This window comes from Heliangelus exortis, chromosome 6 (genome assembly GCF_036169615.1).
Source record: "Heliangelus exortis chromosome 6, bHelExo1.hap1, whole genome shotgun sequence".
In the NCBI taxonomy this organism is placed as follows: domain Eukaryota; kingdom Metazoa; phylum Chordata; class Aves; order Apodiformes; family Trochilidae; genus Heliangelus; species Heliangelus exortis.
In genome coordinates, this window is record NC_092427.1 from 12,094,511 (window position 1) to 12,108,750 (window position 14,240).

General features: G+C 43.0%; 1 long non-coding RNA gene across 5 annotated transcripts in view; it reads left to right on the forward strand.

Annotated features, from left to right (window-relative positions):
* Positions 1–3,235: 3,235 nt before the first annotated feature.
* LOC139797476 (uncharacterized) overlaps positions 3,236–14,240 on the forward strand; it is a 95,908-nt gene continuing 84,903 nt past the window's right edge. For all 5 annotated transcript variants that reach the window (XR_011726486.1, XR_011726485.1, XR_011726484.1 and 2 more), the window contains exon 1: positions 3,236–3,348. This is a non-coding gene — a long non-coding RNA (uncharacterized lncRNA). The remainder of the gene's footprint in view (positions 3,349–14,240) is intronic.

Genomic DNA, 14,240 nt, shown 5'->3' on the forward strand with positions numbered 1-14,240 from the left:
TCATGCACTCATAAGGAGCTGGTGTCCACCAGAGATCAATATCAGGCCTTCACAGGAGGCTGAAAGAAATAGAGAGAACTCCAAGGTCTACTTCTGTAATAAATATGGGTATAAAGAACAACTTGACAGCCTGAAGGAGTTAATTCATAGGCACTAGCTAGTATACCTGTAGTTTTTCACATTGCAAACTGATGTTGAATTATATCTCTCTGCTTATATCCTTGCCTAGTTACTTCTTTATTTGCGGTTTGTCTTTATGCATCATAAATTCCGAGGCAGAGAATTCACACTTTTGTGTAACACCTAGCAATCTGGATGAGGTACTCCTGACACAGGTATTTAATAACGATGTATTTATTAAATAAAAGTGTGTTCGCTGCTCATGACTTTAGGGCCTCTGTTACCCACAGCTCCAAAGCAATTTCATGATGAAATCTTCTTTGGAAACTGAAGAAACTGACTGGAGTGCCTTTGGCTTGTCATGTGAAACCAAGAATCTGCAAAACCTTGGAAGCTCTATGAGAGCAAGTTAAGAAATAAATGAAGTTTTTGAATTTCTGTGCTTCATGCTGTGCAGCTGGACTCTTGTGAGACGTGGCTCTCTTATCTCACATGGAATGCCTCAAGCCTTATGAGTTCTGCCTAAAGTAACACTGAGGTGTGGGTTGTCTTGAAGTAATAATAGACAGGCTTCCACAATCAGGACTGGAGTTTGTCAGTTTTAAGGTTTGTCTTTGTCTTTTACTGGAACTCCTAAGATTTGGGCAACTCTAATTTTGATTAGAGTTCACCACAAACTTTGTCATTTTCTTCCCGGGCTTTATATTTTTTCACCTTAGCCAAGAGGCAACAGGTAAAGATATGGGAGGTTTCATCTGAATCTGAGAGGTCGGGCAGCCGAGCTGCCAGGAGCACAGAGCCATTAATGATGCCTTGGGGCATCTTACTGTAGGGACTCATGGTACCCTGGCAGGGCTTGCAACTGATTGCCTTCTTCATGCACTGGAATATGCTTTCAGTCTTGAGAAAGAACAAAAAACAGAGTTAACATATGAGGCTTTTTCCATGTGTTTAGATTCTGGTGTGTCCTATCCAAAATTTTAATAGAAAGCTTTCTTCTCTTTTCCTATGGGCCAGATACTCAGCTGGTGGAAATACAAATGCCATTGCTGCTGTGTTCTTTGACGCAAGGTTAGGACTTAGCTCATGGTAGTGTTGTGTCTGGGAATATTTTTATCCTTTTGAGATGTTTACCCCCTCTTCCCTTCTGTCTCCTCAAGGATTCTTTCTTCTCAGCAAACATACTTCTCTGACTGGAACATATGGGAAAAGTATTTTCTTCCATTCCTTCACCACTCAAAAATGGTCAAATCAATTTGGCTAAAATTAAAACCTTTTGGGTTGAATCTTAGCCTAGAAAACTTAATCTCCCAAAGGAATCCTTAAAGAAAGTTGTGAGCAATTTCCGAAAAAGATGAAGTTGGCTTGGAAAACAAAGCTGGGGCAGAAACCAATTGGAAAAGTCCTTTGACTTTGGTAGCAGTCACACCCATGTTTTCTAGTGTGCAAATCTCACTTTGATTGTCACAATTAATGGTGGCTGTTGGCTTCTGTGGTTCTATACAGTCAGCATGCTAATCAGTTGCAGTGACCATTGCACACCCTTCTCCACCTTGTTTTTCATCTGTGTATGTCTTTGTCCTTCTGCTTTTGGCTGGAAATGTAAATGACTAAGTATTTGGTACGAGACCTTGCAGACTTAAGAAGGTCAAATAGCTTGGACAGCCTTCCAAGTTTTGGATTGTTTAACCCAACCTTTTGAGATTTAAAGTTATATAAAGAGCTGGCATTTGTGTGGATGAAATAGTGATAGGCACACTGGTGAAGGAGAAAGAGGACTAAACTAAAAGGACTAAACCAGTAAAAACTAACTGGTTTTGTTCTAATTAAGCAAATACTGTCCTAATAACTGTCCTTTCAACTCAGGCATAATTTTCTTCTTTAATTTTCTTGGCTATTGAATTGATTCAGTGTAATGTCTATGCTTGGACTTGTACCAGTTACAGTAGTGGGGGAATCACTGGTAATTTGATGAATTCAGTGTGAGAAAGAGCTCACATATGGTTGCAGCCAGGTGAAGAACATTATCTGATCTGGGGTGGTTGGTTAGGACTTTTCGTCCAGAGTGATTCATCCAAGAAGAGAACCCATCCAAGCAATGAGAATTGTTCACACCAGATGAACTTTCAAGCCCTGTAGCAGAGTTGACATCTGCATTATGCACACATTTCTAGCACTTTATATCGAGAAAGTAGGACTGGCAACTTGTATGAAATGTCTTTTTCATAATAATTTCTTAGTAGCACTGGTGTCAGTTCCATGCATGAGCACAGATAGACCTGAAGTCTAGTAAAGTCCAATTTCTTGTGTCTCTTCAAAGCCTTTACAGCAAACCCATAGTCTTTATTATTCCTTGTAACATATCTGCTATATCAGGGACTTATGTGAAGAGCATTGCTTGGAGCTGAAACAGTACTTTGACTGTCTTTACCAAGAGTAGAATTACAATCAGAATATCTAAATGATAAGTTCTGCTGTTTAAACATCAAACTTTCCCTTTTGCAGTTGTCCTTGCCACTTTTAGCCCCTGGATCATGTTATTTCACACTACGGCCCTGTTTTTGCCACCGTGTCTTGTAGCACATGCTACAGTGTCAGGTGTGATATCATTAGAAAACAAAAAATGAAAAAAAAAACACCAAACTTTCTCAGGTGAATCAGAGTTGTTCCTCTAAATCCCATTGTTCCACATAACTTACAGGTTGGTTTTACAGAGAATAGGAGACCCTCTGTAGTGTATTCTTGCCCTCTTAGCACCTACCCCCTGCTTTGTACTCTCTATGTCACTCAGTATTTAATGCAAACATCCCTATCGCAGGCACTGGGTACTCTGTATATGTCTTCACTGATAAAGCACTGTTATCCTCAGACTGAATACCAGTATCTTGAAAATACCACCTCTCTAGATACCTGGGGACTAGAAGACAGAAGGATACCGATAGAACTGGATCAGGAGCTTGAAGTCCTTCTTTCCATGCTAAGAACTGACCTGTCAGATATCTTTGAACTATCTGCTTGGCAATGTGTGCCTCGAGGTCATCATCGTTTGCTGTACAACCAGCCAGTGACCCATGCCTGAGCCATCATCCAGGGCATGCATGTTGTCATCAACCTGGGCTCACAGAGCAGTTTATTGTGTCCCCAGGCAAAACCAGCTGGGCTTCCTACAGATACCACAGGCATGCAAGTGGGAGCCTGCCCTGCTCAAAACCTGCTCTTTCAATCAAGGTAGGCATGGACTCTCTTCCTCAGGTTTTCTCATCTGTCAGTCAGGAACTGTGATACTGACCTCCTTTGTGAGGTATTTTGAAATACACTGAAGGTTTTTCTTCCTTCTGTCAGGAATCCTAGCCATGCAGAAAATTCTCTCTCATTCTTTTGCTGGGCTGACAGCAAAGGTTATACTGCCAGGGAGCAAAGGGCTGATGTATGTCTGCCCCAAAGCTTGCAATCTTAGTGGGAGATAGACATTAGGGGTAAATAGGTGTTTTGGGGTGAACATGAGGTAGCTGTTGTAGACCAGGTGATACATCACAGAAGTGGTGTGTGTCCATGCTCTTCCTGCCCTGGTGTCACCAAGAAACACTACTGAGAATTGTATGTGAAGACTTTTGTGTTCATGCAAATTTGAAGATTTACTCAACATGAAAATTGAAAAGAGATTCTTCAGGTCATCGCTTACTTACAATAACTGTAGCCTTAGTGCATTTTGCGTCTTTGTTTTCACTCATTTGTTTTCATAATGCTCTCTAAAACTGAATTTCTCTTACAAACATTACAAAGAAAGCAGAACTGCATCACAATTGTTATTGGGCACAGCAGACTGATAAGGATAAAAGCTCCTAAGATCAGGGTAAACGTTCTAAAAAGCAACACGAGGGTGTCCCTGAGGACAGAGACCTGAGAAGAAGCTGGATGCCAAAAGGATCAGTAAAGGGCTGGTCCTTGTTTTGTAGTTGTCTTGTGTTGTAGTTGTCTTGTGTCCATGCTGGTGTTAAATAATCCTTGGTTGTGCTCATTGGTATTAAGTTCATTAAGTTATCTTGCATTTAAAACAATTCCCAAAATTCTGTCAAAACGTTCTATCAGCTTTTTTTGTAATGAGCTACTCCGTGAATTTTGTTCTTGTTTCCTTAGTTCAGCCTTTCATTGGCTGACACTTCATATTCTGGAGAAGGGAGTGCAGATCCTGCTCTAGATTTTTGTTTACAAGAAAACAACAACAACAAAAAAATTCTTGGTTCATTGTAATTTAGGAATAAGGTGGGAAGAAGGCAGGATATTTCCAGGATGCTGGAGCTAAAAGTAAACTGCATCACCAATGAGAGCGGCAGGTGACACAATGCAAGTTAAATTGGAACAGGTGAATGTGGTTCAGAATGGGTCTGGTTCAAGCCAGGGTGTGAACCACTGCTGGACCTGCCAGTGTTCAGGAAGAGAGGGAGAAGAATTAGGGTGTCTGCTCCCTGGAGTGAATGCAGTTTGTCTCTAATGTAAGAGATAAGAAATGGTTCCTACTAAGGCTCACGGAAAGTGAATGTTCTCCTGAAATGTCCACTGAGCTGAATCTCTGTTGCTCCCAGCTCACACCCTGCCTGGACTCAGTCCATGAACTTGAGCACGTTGTGGAGATGGGCGGAGGCAGCTGTGTGTGCAGGTTCTTGCTGGGTTTGCAGTACATGTTCAAAGGTGGGGCAAAATCAACCTTCTGCCCTTGTCCCCTCTTTGGTTAATGTAAAATGCCAGGTTCCAGAGATGGATTGGTTGTCTGCTTGAGCTGGCAGATGGGTACAGGAGGGGCAGCAAGCTTGGCCCTCACTCAGTTTGCATGGCACCTGGATGGTGGTTTGCTTTCAGGGGAAATCCAGCCTGAGCTTCCTGCAGGTGAAGCTTTCTCTTTGTGCACAATTCCCAAAAGTGCAAATGAGACTTCCTGCCTGGATTTCTCTGCATACCCCATTGAAGCCAGAGTGATCCACTATGACTGACAGATGAGCCATTTGCATGTAGGCTCATTCCATCTTTGACCTAGCAGGTCTGCAGATTAGCAGTAAATTTGGATTAAGTTTCACAATGATAGTTAGGTTCCTAAATAGGAATCTGGGTGCACTGATAAGAATAAAGACCTTGAACAATTTCAGTATCACGCTGTGAATCTGTGATGCAACTGTGTCCTGAAACTAGGAGGTTTCTTCACCCCGTTCAGCAATTTGATGGGCCCAACCATATTAAGAATTTAAATACAATGAGGCACTGTATACAATACAGTGGAAGATTTCTCATGGCTCAAGCAACAGCATCCAAGCAGTCTCTCTGTTGCCCTCCCACCCTCTCTGGACTTGATGTACCCAGATGGCCACGTAGTAGCTGCAGTGTAAAAGACTGAGCCACAGCCTCCCTTTGCTGATCTCAGCAAGGTCTGGCTTGCTTGCTTTGTTTGCTCTGGATTTCCTGAGGCACAGCCAGTGTGCACAGCTCTGCTTCTGACCACTGCTGTGATCTGTAGTCATGCGGGATGTTTCACTTGCTGAGCCACCTCCAAATCCCAAACTTCAGACAATGCTCTGGCTGGAAATCTCCTCCTTCAAATGTGGGTTGTCCTCGTTGAGAACACATATAGAACAAGGAAGCTATTGCCAAGCACGATGTGGTCCCAAGGAATATACTGAATTTGGTTAGATAAATGGATGATGTAACTGGCCCTCGCCAGTTAACACCAGTTGAAGACTTGGGTCTCTGTGCTTCAAGGAGAATGCAGTCAGCTTACAACGTGGAGCCTTCCTTTAGCAATTTAGTGTTTTCCTGGCTTTTTATAGGTTTCCCCCCACCACTGGATCCTTTTTGTACTTTACCCCATGGGGTAAACAGCTCTACACCGCAACATGACTTTCTTGTCCCCAGGTTTCACTGGAGGGAGTGATTCTTAACTTGTATGGTGTGTGTAAGATTAAAACCAAGAGGGATGAGGGAATTGGGGGATTCTCATCACCCATCCCTGATCTGTGAACTAGGTACATTGCTTCCCCAGCAACCTCCCCCTCCCAGTACCTGCATCCCCATCCTCCATGGGAGCCACCAGAGTGTGGAAGGGCACAGGGGAAGGCAGAAGGGATGCATCAGCATCAGGGACACTGAAAGCTGTCCCCCTGCCATTACTCAAGTGATATCAGTGTTGGAACCTAGACTTAAGTGAAGGCCAACAGTGAATGACTTGCCAGCTGATGACAGAGCAGTGCCTGGCAAGAGACAGGCTCTACTCCCCTAGTTGTTTATTTAGGTTTTGGGGCTGTTTAGACTGACAGGTGTCTGCTACTCAGCCTTTGTGCTGTGCCTTACTAAGCATGTGGTGGTGATGTTATTATTTTGGAGATGTTATTCAGCAGACAGAAAACAGGGCTCAGAACTTCCCAGGTGGGAGTCCACATACACAAGTGTAAATCAGCAAGTAAATGTGTAAGATTGACATTGATAAACAAGTCAGTACACTGCCAACAGGTCCTCACAGACAGGGTTTTAAGTTGTTCCTTATGGGAATCATAGGGAAAAAAAGTCACTTTTCCACCATACATGAACACAAAATTTATGTTGAGTTTGAAGTCATCCTCCTCTTGTCCCTCTGCTTAACTTTTAAATAAATTGACTGATATATCTGTGTGAAATTAGAAAACATAAGGGCTTTCATACTGCATGTGGCTGGTTGAGTCAGTGGAACATCTCTTTGAGGCTGTGCAGGAATGAGATCAGTCTGTGCTGAGTAGGGTTTTTGGAGGTCCCCAATGCAGCCTGGAGCAGATGGGTACATCCATGTCTCTTCGAACAGCATCTTGCAGAGATATCAGCTCAGGTGGCTGGAGTGGCATAAGAAGCAGTTAATTACATGGGATTTAATTAAGAATGTCCTGTCTGTGTGACATGTCAATTAGGGACGTGTGGTGTTCCCAGACTGGGAAAGGTTTATTGCTCTAATGACAACAGTTCCTGCATAAAAATAGGCTTGGCGTGTGCTGAGAGCTATACGCGTTTATGCCTGCTGAGAGAGATCTCATGAGTGTTTGGGCTGCAGAGCTGGAATTTGCTAAAGCCTGGAGTTGTTTAGCTGAAATGAAGGGGAAGAAGGGAAATTTGCACTTTTTGTCTCTAATTATGAAAACATTCTTTGCAAGCTTCAAAATAAATTTCAGTGAAAACTCTCGTACTCAGATAAGCAAATTGCCTGTAGTCAGATGACTGCTCCTTTGATGGGCATTTGGATCAGGCATGGGAGTCAAGGAAAGCTCCTGCTGTCTTTACCAGCTTTGTTTAAATCTCCCATCCTCTGAAACAGTAAGCTTATACTGAACCTTTGACTGCAGAACAAAGTATTTACATCTGAGAACCTCCACAGAAAGCTGCATGTGCCTGCATTTACTCAGCCAGAAAAGACCTGAAAATCCCCATTCCATTCAAAGGACAGAGAGATTTGCCTTCCATTCCTCTGCCAGGAATTCTTAGTCAAATCCTATGGAAAATAGTCCTATCTGAGTAGTAAATCTCAGATGCTTCTGCATGTTTATTCTCTATTTCCATCTCATTGGCCCAAGTTCATTTTTAACCTTTGATTAGGGCAGCTATGTAGTAGAAACAGGCTGGGTGGGGCATGGTTGTTTTTTTGTTTGGGTGGTTTTTTTTTCTTTTTTCTTTTTTTTTAAGCCATCTAGCAAAAGTGCAGGGCTGATAATGATAGAAAGATTGGCTTTGCTTAGCAGTGCAAATAAGTGGTCCCTCCTTCCACCCCTCCCAGAAAGGTTAGACTGGAACCAACTGACCTGGTTCTGCCTGAGCCAGCTCTGAAAAGATGATAACAGCCAAGGGTAAAAACAAATGAAATACCTGCATGGTTGTAGTTTGCAACAAAGCCCTACAACTGTTTGTGTCAAATCAAGACCAGCCTGTCCCTCATCTGGCCAAAGGAATTTATTGTATTTTATACAGCACTTGCTCTTTGACCTCTGATCCTTCAGGGTGTCAGTTGAATTTCTGTCCCTCATTCACCTTTAGGTGGGCTCCTGAAATGGGACCTTAAGTGAATCCAATGCAATAATTAGACATGAGTAGCTGTCATGGTGTGATGCCTTTAAAATTCCTTCAGTTTGCATTTTGGGATAGGTACTGAAGGCCATGATCTGCCTTTAAGGTACCTCTTTGTTTCCTCCATATATGCAAATGTTAAGTTAGTCCTTACCAGAAGGCTCAGCTGAATGTGGTATGATCCTCTCAGCATCTGAGGTGTACAGGCTTTTCATAAGCAGCAATAAGCTCTCTGTAATACCTACAGGAACAAGATACTGTTCCATTCTTTGACTGCAGCTGTATGGAGAAATAACTGCACTTTCACTCAACCAATTTAATGCTGTGTGTTTTCCAAGGAGAGACTGCCCAGGGGGGTGGCTGCTCTCGGTTCTGATGTAGAGATGACATTTCAGGTGCTGTTCCCTAATCTCAAATTTACATGCTATCATTTCAGTCAGATTGGATGTCTCCAGTACCCTAAAAGCCACTGATAAATAAATTTAACCCCAAATTACGTTTAGCCAGAAGACACATGCCCTACAATCAAACCTAGTGGCTTGATCCTTCTTGGGGGGAAATATATGGCTTCCCCACTAGAACCGTTTTTGATCCTGGGAGACTCCTGGGAGGGCAGGTAGCATGGGGTAGGGGTGGTGATCTGCAGTGGATACCATTTATTTAACAGACCTGTAGATACGGTGTCTAGGGACACAGTTTAGTGGTGGGCTCGGCAGTGATGGGTTAATGGTTGGACTCAATGACCTTAAAGGTCTATTCCAACAAAAAGATTTGAGGAAGAAATTCTTCACTGAGAGAGTAGTTAGGCATTGGAATGGGCTGCCCAGGGAGGTGGTGGAGTCACCATTCTTGGAGGTATTTAAAAACTGTGTAGATGAGGCACCTCAGGGCATGCTCTAGTAGGTGATACAGATATTGAGATATATATTTTATTCAGGAGGCAATGCTGACAGTTGAATGCAGTGATCTTAGAGGTCTTTTCCAACTGCAAAGATTCTGTGACTCCATAAAGTCTATTGTAGAATAGACCATTCTTTATGTCAGCTGGTGAGGTAAAAATAAAGATTAGGCATTATTACCTCAGTTACTGTTACAACAGCATTTCTATGTATCTCCTTAAACTCCTGCAGGAGAATTTATCTATTGATTAGTATGGACTTTCAGTTGTCCTTCTAAACACAAATTACAGGCAGGACTTTTGATGTGATGAAGGTGAGTGGACCAATGTCATCCTTCTCTTGCACCTGTGTCTCTGTTGGGCTCCATGCATCTCCCCTCAGGATAACACAGTGTTTGGAAGAGGGTCAGCCAAACGTGTTCATTCTTTACATAGCTTGCTGGTCGCCTGCTCTCATTTGCTTTTATGTGTCAATATGACTTCCAGATGTTGTGACAGACCAAGTAAACCACATTTCCTAGCCAGCTCATTCTGTAGGCAGACAATACAAGATGGAGAAGGTTTTTGCAATAGAATTTTTCTAGCACTGACAGAGGAATCCTGTGGGCTTTAAAAATGCGTAGAAATCTCATTCCCCATCATTCTTCTGAACCAGCTGGAGGTTGGTTGGTAAAGGAAATATGCACAAGTTTTTCTTTTAGTTCACTCACTCCTGATTTGAGCACAGGTATCGTTTCCTCAGCAGATGCTATCAGCTTTGTGTATGGCACTTCTGCAAAGGAACCTCTTTTGCTCACCAAGCATGTAGAGGAAATAACAGAGCTTTCTGAGGTTTATTAAAAACAGCATTTTTAATAACTTTTCTAGTGTGACTGATAGGAAGGAAAAACTCTACAGTCACACAGCAGAGGATTCCAAGCTGTCTGCTTTTGGGGAAATAGGAGATTTATGTAGTAGTTAACATGGAGCTGTTTCAGCAACCATTGTGAAAAGCAGTGATGAACTGCAGTCAAGATTCAAAAGCCATCAAGCAAGCCTGCCCTAGTACTCGAGAGATGGCCATCAAATAATGTAAAAAACAGTGAAAGCCAGAAAAAATTTCCTCTGATGCAGAAGTTCACAGCTGGGGAAAAAGGCTTCTTCATGACTATGGTGACAGGGATGCTGCAGAAGACCATTAGAGTTTGGGTCTTATCCTTAGAGGAACCGGGATATTGTGGTGACACAGAGCTTTTAAATTCAGTTTCATGGGGTCTAAGACTGAAGATAAATTTGTAGTGTAATCTCAGGGAGATGAAAACATTTCCATATAGAGATAAATGGTCAGTACATCCTCTGAGGTAAATGACCATTGATCCACCTGGCACATTATATTTAGAAATGTATGAAGACTGGTTTTCAGCTCTAGAATGGCACCCATGTAACTCAGCTGGCCTTGCCTCTGCTGGCATTGACTCCATTAAGTACTTTGCATGTCATTGGTAAACAGCCTTTGGTCTGTTTCTTTCCCATACATGGATTTTTTTCATGTACCTTCACATCATTAAGAAATGATACATACAACAACCAGAAGTAAAACAGGAACTGGGGACAGAGTAAAGACTAAATGCTGCAACCATTTTACTTACACCCGTCTCTTGGGGTGAGACAAATCTGCACAAAAAAAGATTGTCCAAAGAACATCATATAAATATTTGAGCTCACATAAAAAGACAATGTGTGTTTTTAATATTGGAAGAGCTGTAAGACACATGTGCCAGATTCTCAGCTGGAGTAACTGAGCACAGCTACACTGATTTACACCAGCTGAAGATCTGCCCAGATGTTCAGAGAAGAGTGGACGAAGAAATCTTCCAGTTACATGTAATTTAGATTGACAATTACTTCCCAAGCTCAATAGTTCTTCGGAGACGCAGAAGTACCTTGTAAGCCCTCCAGATATAAATGTCAAATCCTCATTATTTTCCACTGATCCCAGGAAGTAGAAAGGATTGTGGACTCATTCTGCAATGATGTGTTTGAAGGCCACACAAATGCTGTAAGCCTACTAGATATCTACATCCAGCTCTGAAAACAGGATCTGGGAAGGATCCTTGGGCAGGTTTGGGTCAGGCAGAGAGTTTTTCTGGAGACATGTAATTTTATTGTGCCACGGTAAATGCTGGAAGGCAATAGGCAGAGGGGGGAGGGGGGCAGAGCAAGGTCAGGCTGGATAATGACTTGTCTAACTGGGCTGAGGGAAGGGTAGTGCAAAACCATCACCACAGAGAAACAAAGAAAAACATGCAACACTTGATCATATCCTCTGAGGGGCCTCCCATCAGGCAAAGCCTCCTCAGGCTTGCTGAATGGGAAGTCACCTGCAGCTCTGGGAAATACAGAGGGCAAATGGCAAGATCGCATACCAGTGCTGCTCTGTGGAAATGTTTACTTAGAAAAGCCTGAGATTGTGCTAAGATACCAATGGTGAGATCAGATAAAAGATGACCCTTACAACCTAAGGAATTTTGGTGTCCTGTCACTGGCTATAGCTGAACGAGGACAACACATGTCCCTTCCTTGAAGGCATCCTGCAGAGGTACCACCACATCTGCTTTTACCCAGGTCACTCGCATTGCAGTGAGTACTGTGTTTTCTCCCTGAACAGTCCCTTGTTTTAGGAAATGTCACTTGTGGTGACTTTCCCCTTTAGTGAGACTTGATTCTTCAAGGCAAGTGCCTCAGTGCTTAAGCTCTCAAGTGCCTGATGCCTTCTGTGCATTTCAGGGTGAAAAACACATTCTGGGACCTGTATGAAGCAACAGCTTTCCCTTCCTGTAGAGATGAGGGAGAGGGATGTCAGTCTGTAATATATCTTGGAAGTCTGAGAAGCTTTTTAGAGTCCCAGGAGCCCTGGCAGAATGAAAACATACTGTAAGTTTGAGCTGAGGGCATACGGGTAATTGTAACTAAAGCATACAAGCGTCTTCACATTCTTACCCAATTTTGCTGATATTTCCTGGGACAATTGTTGTCTTCAACAGTTTCCAAAGGCTTCTGCACGTGAGGAATCATAAGGTTATGCTTGGAGATGGTGTAGCTGATTTTATGTGGTGTGCCAAATAACAACATGCCTGATGGAGGACTTCTCCTTGGCTTGGAGGATTCACCTCTTGACCTCATTTTCAAGCAGGAGTTAAACTATAACCAAATTGCTTTGCAGGTCAGTACAAACAGAGCCTGAGGTGCTCTCTGCATTTTCCTCAATTAAAATAGAGAATAGAAGCACTTTGGACAGTGGACCAAATCTCAGAGAGATGTGGAGTGGCCAGGAAAGTAGCTCTGCTGGCTGGACCTCTATGCTCTGGCTATGGATCCTCCTGGATTGGAGATAAGGAATAGAGGTTATTTCTGACTCTGCTCCCTAGAAACTGGACTGACCCTCTAGAACTTTTCATGCTGGATAGCTGTCAGGAACTACTTTGTACTTCCACATTTCCACAGCACCCATCCCAGTGAGGACAGTGCTTGCAATGGAGGATTCCTAAGCACAATACATAGACTAAATCCATGAATCTATTAATTAATCAATTTGCATTAAGATACTGACTGAGAGCAGTTGAGGAAGAGGAGGAAAGTAAAGCAGAGAGAATGACTTCCAGGTTCACTGTGTAGCTCTGGGTTCTTCATATTACTTTCCCAGAAATTTAGCCAGTCTCCAGTTTTTGTTGTCTGTTTGCAAGAAAGACTCAATTATAAAACAAAACAAACAAAAACTAAAGGCTTTCTTCTACTCTGACTTGTGATGTTATTGTCAGCTGGAAAGAAGCTGTGGTAATGTGACAATATAGGTTTACAACTCTCAAAGTACATTTCCTCCTCTTGTAATGAGTTTTCAATTGCTACAACTGCAAAGCTTTCCAAAATGCTGTGTTAATATGTGGTACCATGAAATGTACTTTGTTTTTTTTATTGCACCTCTTTAAGGAACGAGCTAAGCCCTTTGGTAATTGTCCCTCCTTCCTCTGCACACATCTTGAAAGAAACTTGTTTAAATGATGTGGCAAAACATTGAACATTCCTCTGAATGCTGAGGACCTGGTCAAGAAGGGTCACTTTGGTTCTGCTGATAGTGTGTGGCTGGAGGGAAGTTGTTTCAGGTCTCAGTTCATTCAAGCAAACACGTTGATCTTGGCAAGCCTTGGAGAAAGGCAGTGTGTGAAAACAACATTTGCATTTGCAGCACAGCTTTGCTGCTTGCAAGCACCTGTGACTAGAACACACATGCAGCAGGTTCTCCGTCCTGGGCTTCCCAGTTGGATCCTGACTCCAGCAGCTCAGCTGCACTGGGAGGTGGAGGGCCCAATACGGGCCTCTTGCTACACGGAGACCAAGGGACTGCAGTCAGACAGGGAGGCTTGGTGCAAGGGGCACAGAAAACTTGCAGTTCCCTTCATTCCTGAAACCCTATGGCTGAGAATATTGTGATGGTAGCAAAAATCACATGAACAAATAACTTCAATTATTATGAGAGAGATGGCAGAGAGCTCATGAAGAACTGGTGGGGAGGGGCTCTGCTCTGCCCAGAAATAGGATTTGCATTTGTGCTCCTTATTGAAATAACATTTCTTGCTGGAATGTTGGCAGCTCAGCTCAGGCTCCAACTCTTGCTTTTCTTCTGCGTTACTGTCTGCTGTGATGTTACCATGCAAAAGCCAACCCAGCTGTTGGTAAGGGTGAAAATGTCCTGCAGGATTTTGGGAAACATCTGTGCTTTTCTTCACTCAGGCTTCTAAAATGGTTGTGCAGCACTGTCACTGGGTGTTACACAGATGTCTGTCTGCAGCCAGGCTGGGTCAGTGGTTGATGTACAGACAGAGGCTCTTTTGGGAGAGGTTGAATTTAACGTGCTGGATGCACACGTTCACCCTGCTGGTGTGCAGTCATCTCAGGGGATCTGGGATTGCAACATTAGGTAACATGTAGAAGAGGAGGAGAAGAAAGCAGTCCTGCTGCTTGTCTACATGAACATATAGTAAATAACTGCTGTCACCAAATCCTGCTGTGCCATTCCTGCTGAATCTCACTTTGAATATATCAGTGGGTCCTTCCTTCTGGAAGCAGTCCCCAGTCCCTCTTTTGGCTGGAGCAGGGCTGTTCATCTGTCTGTTTGTTC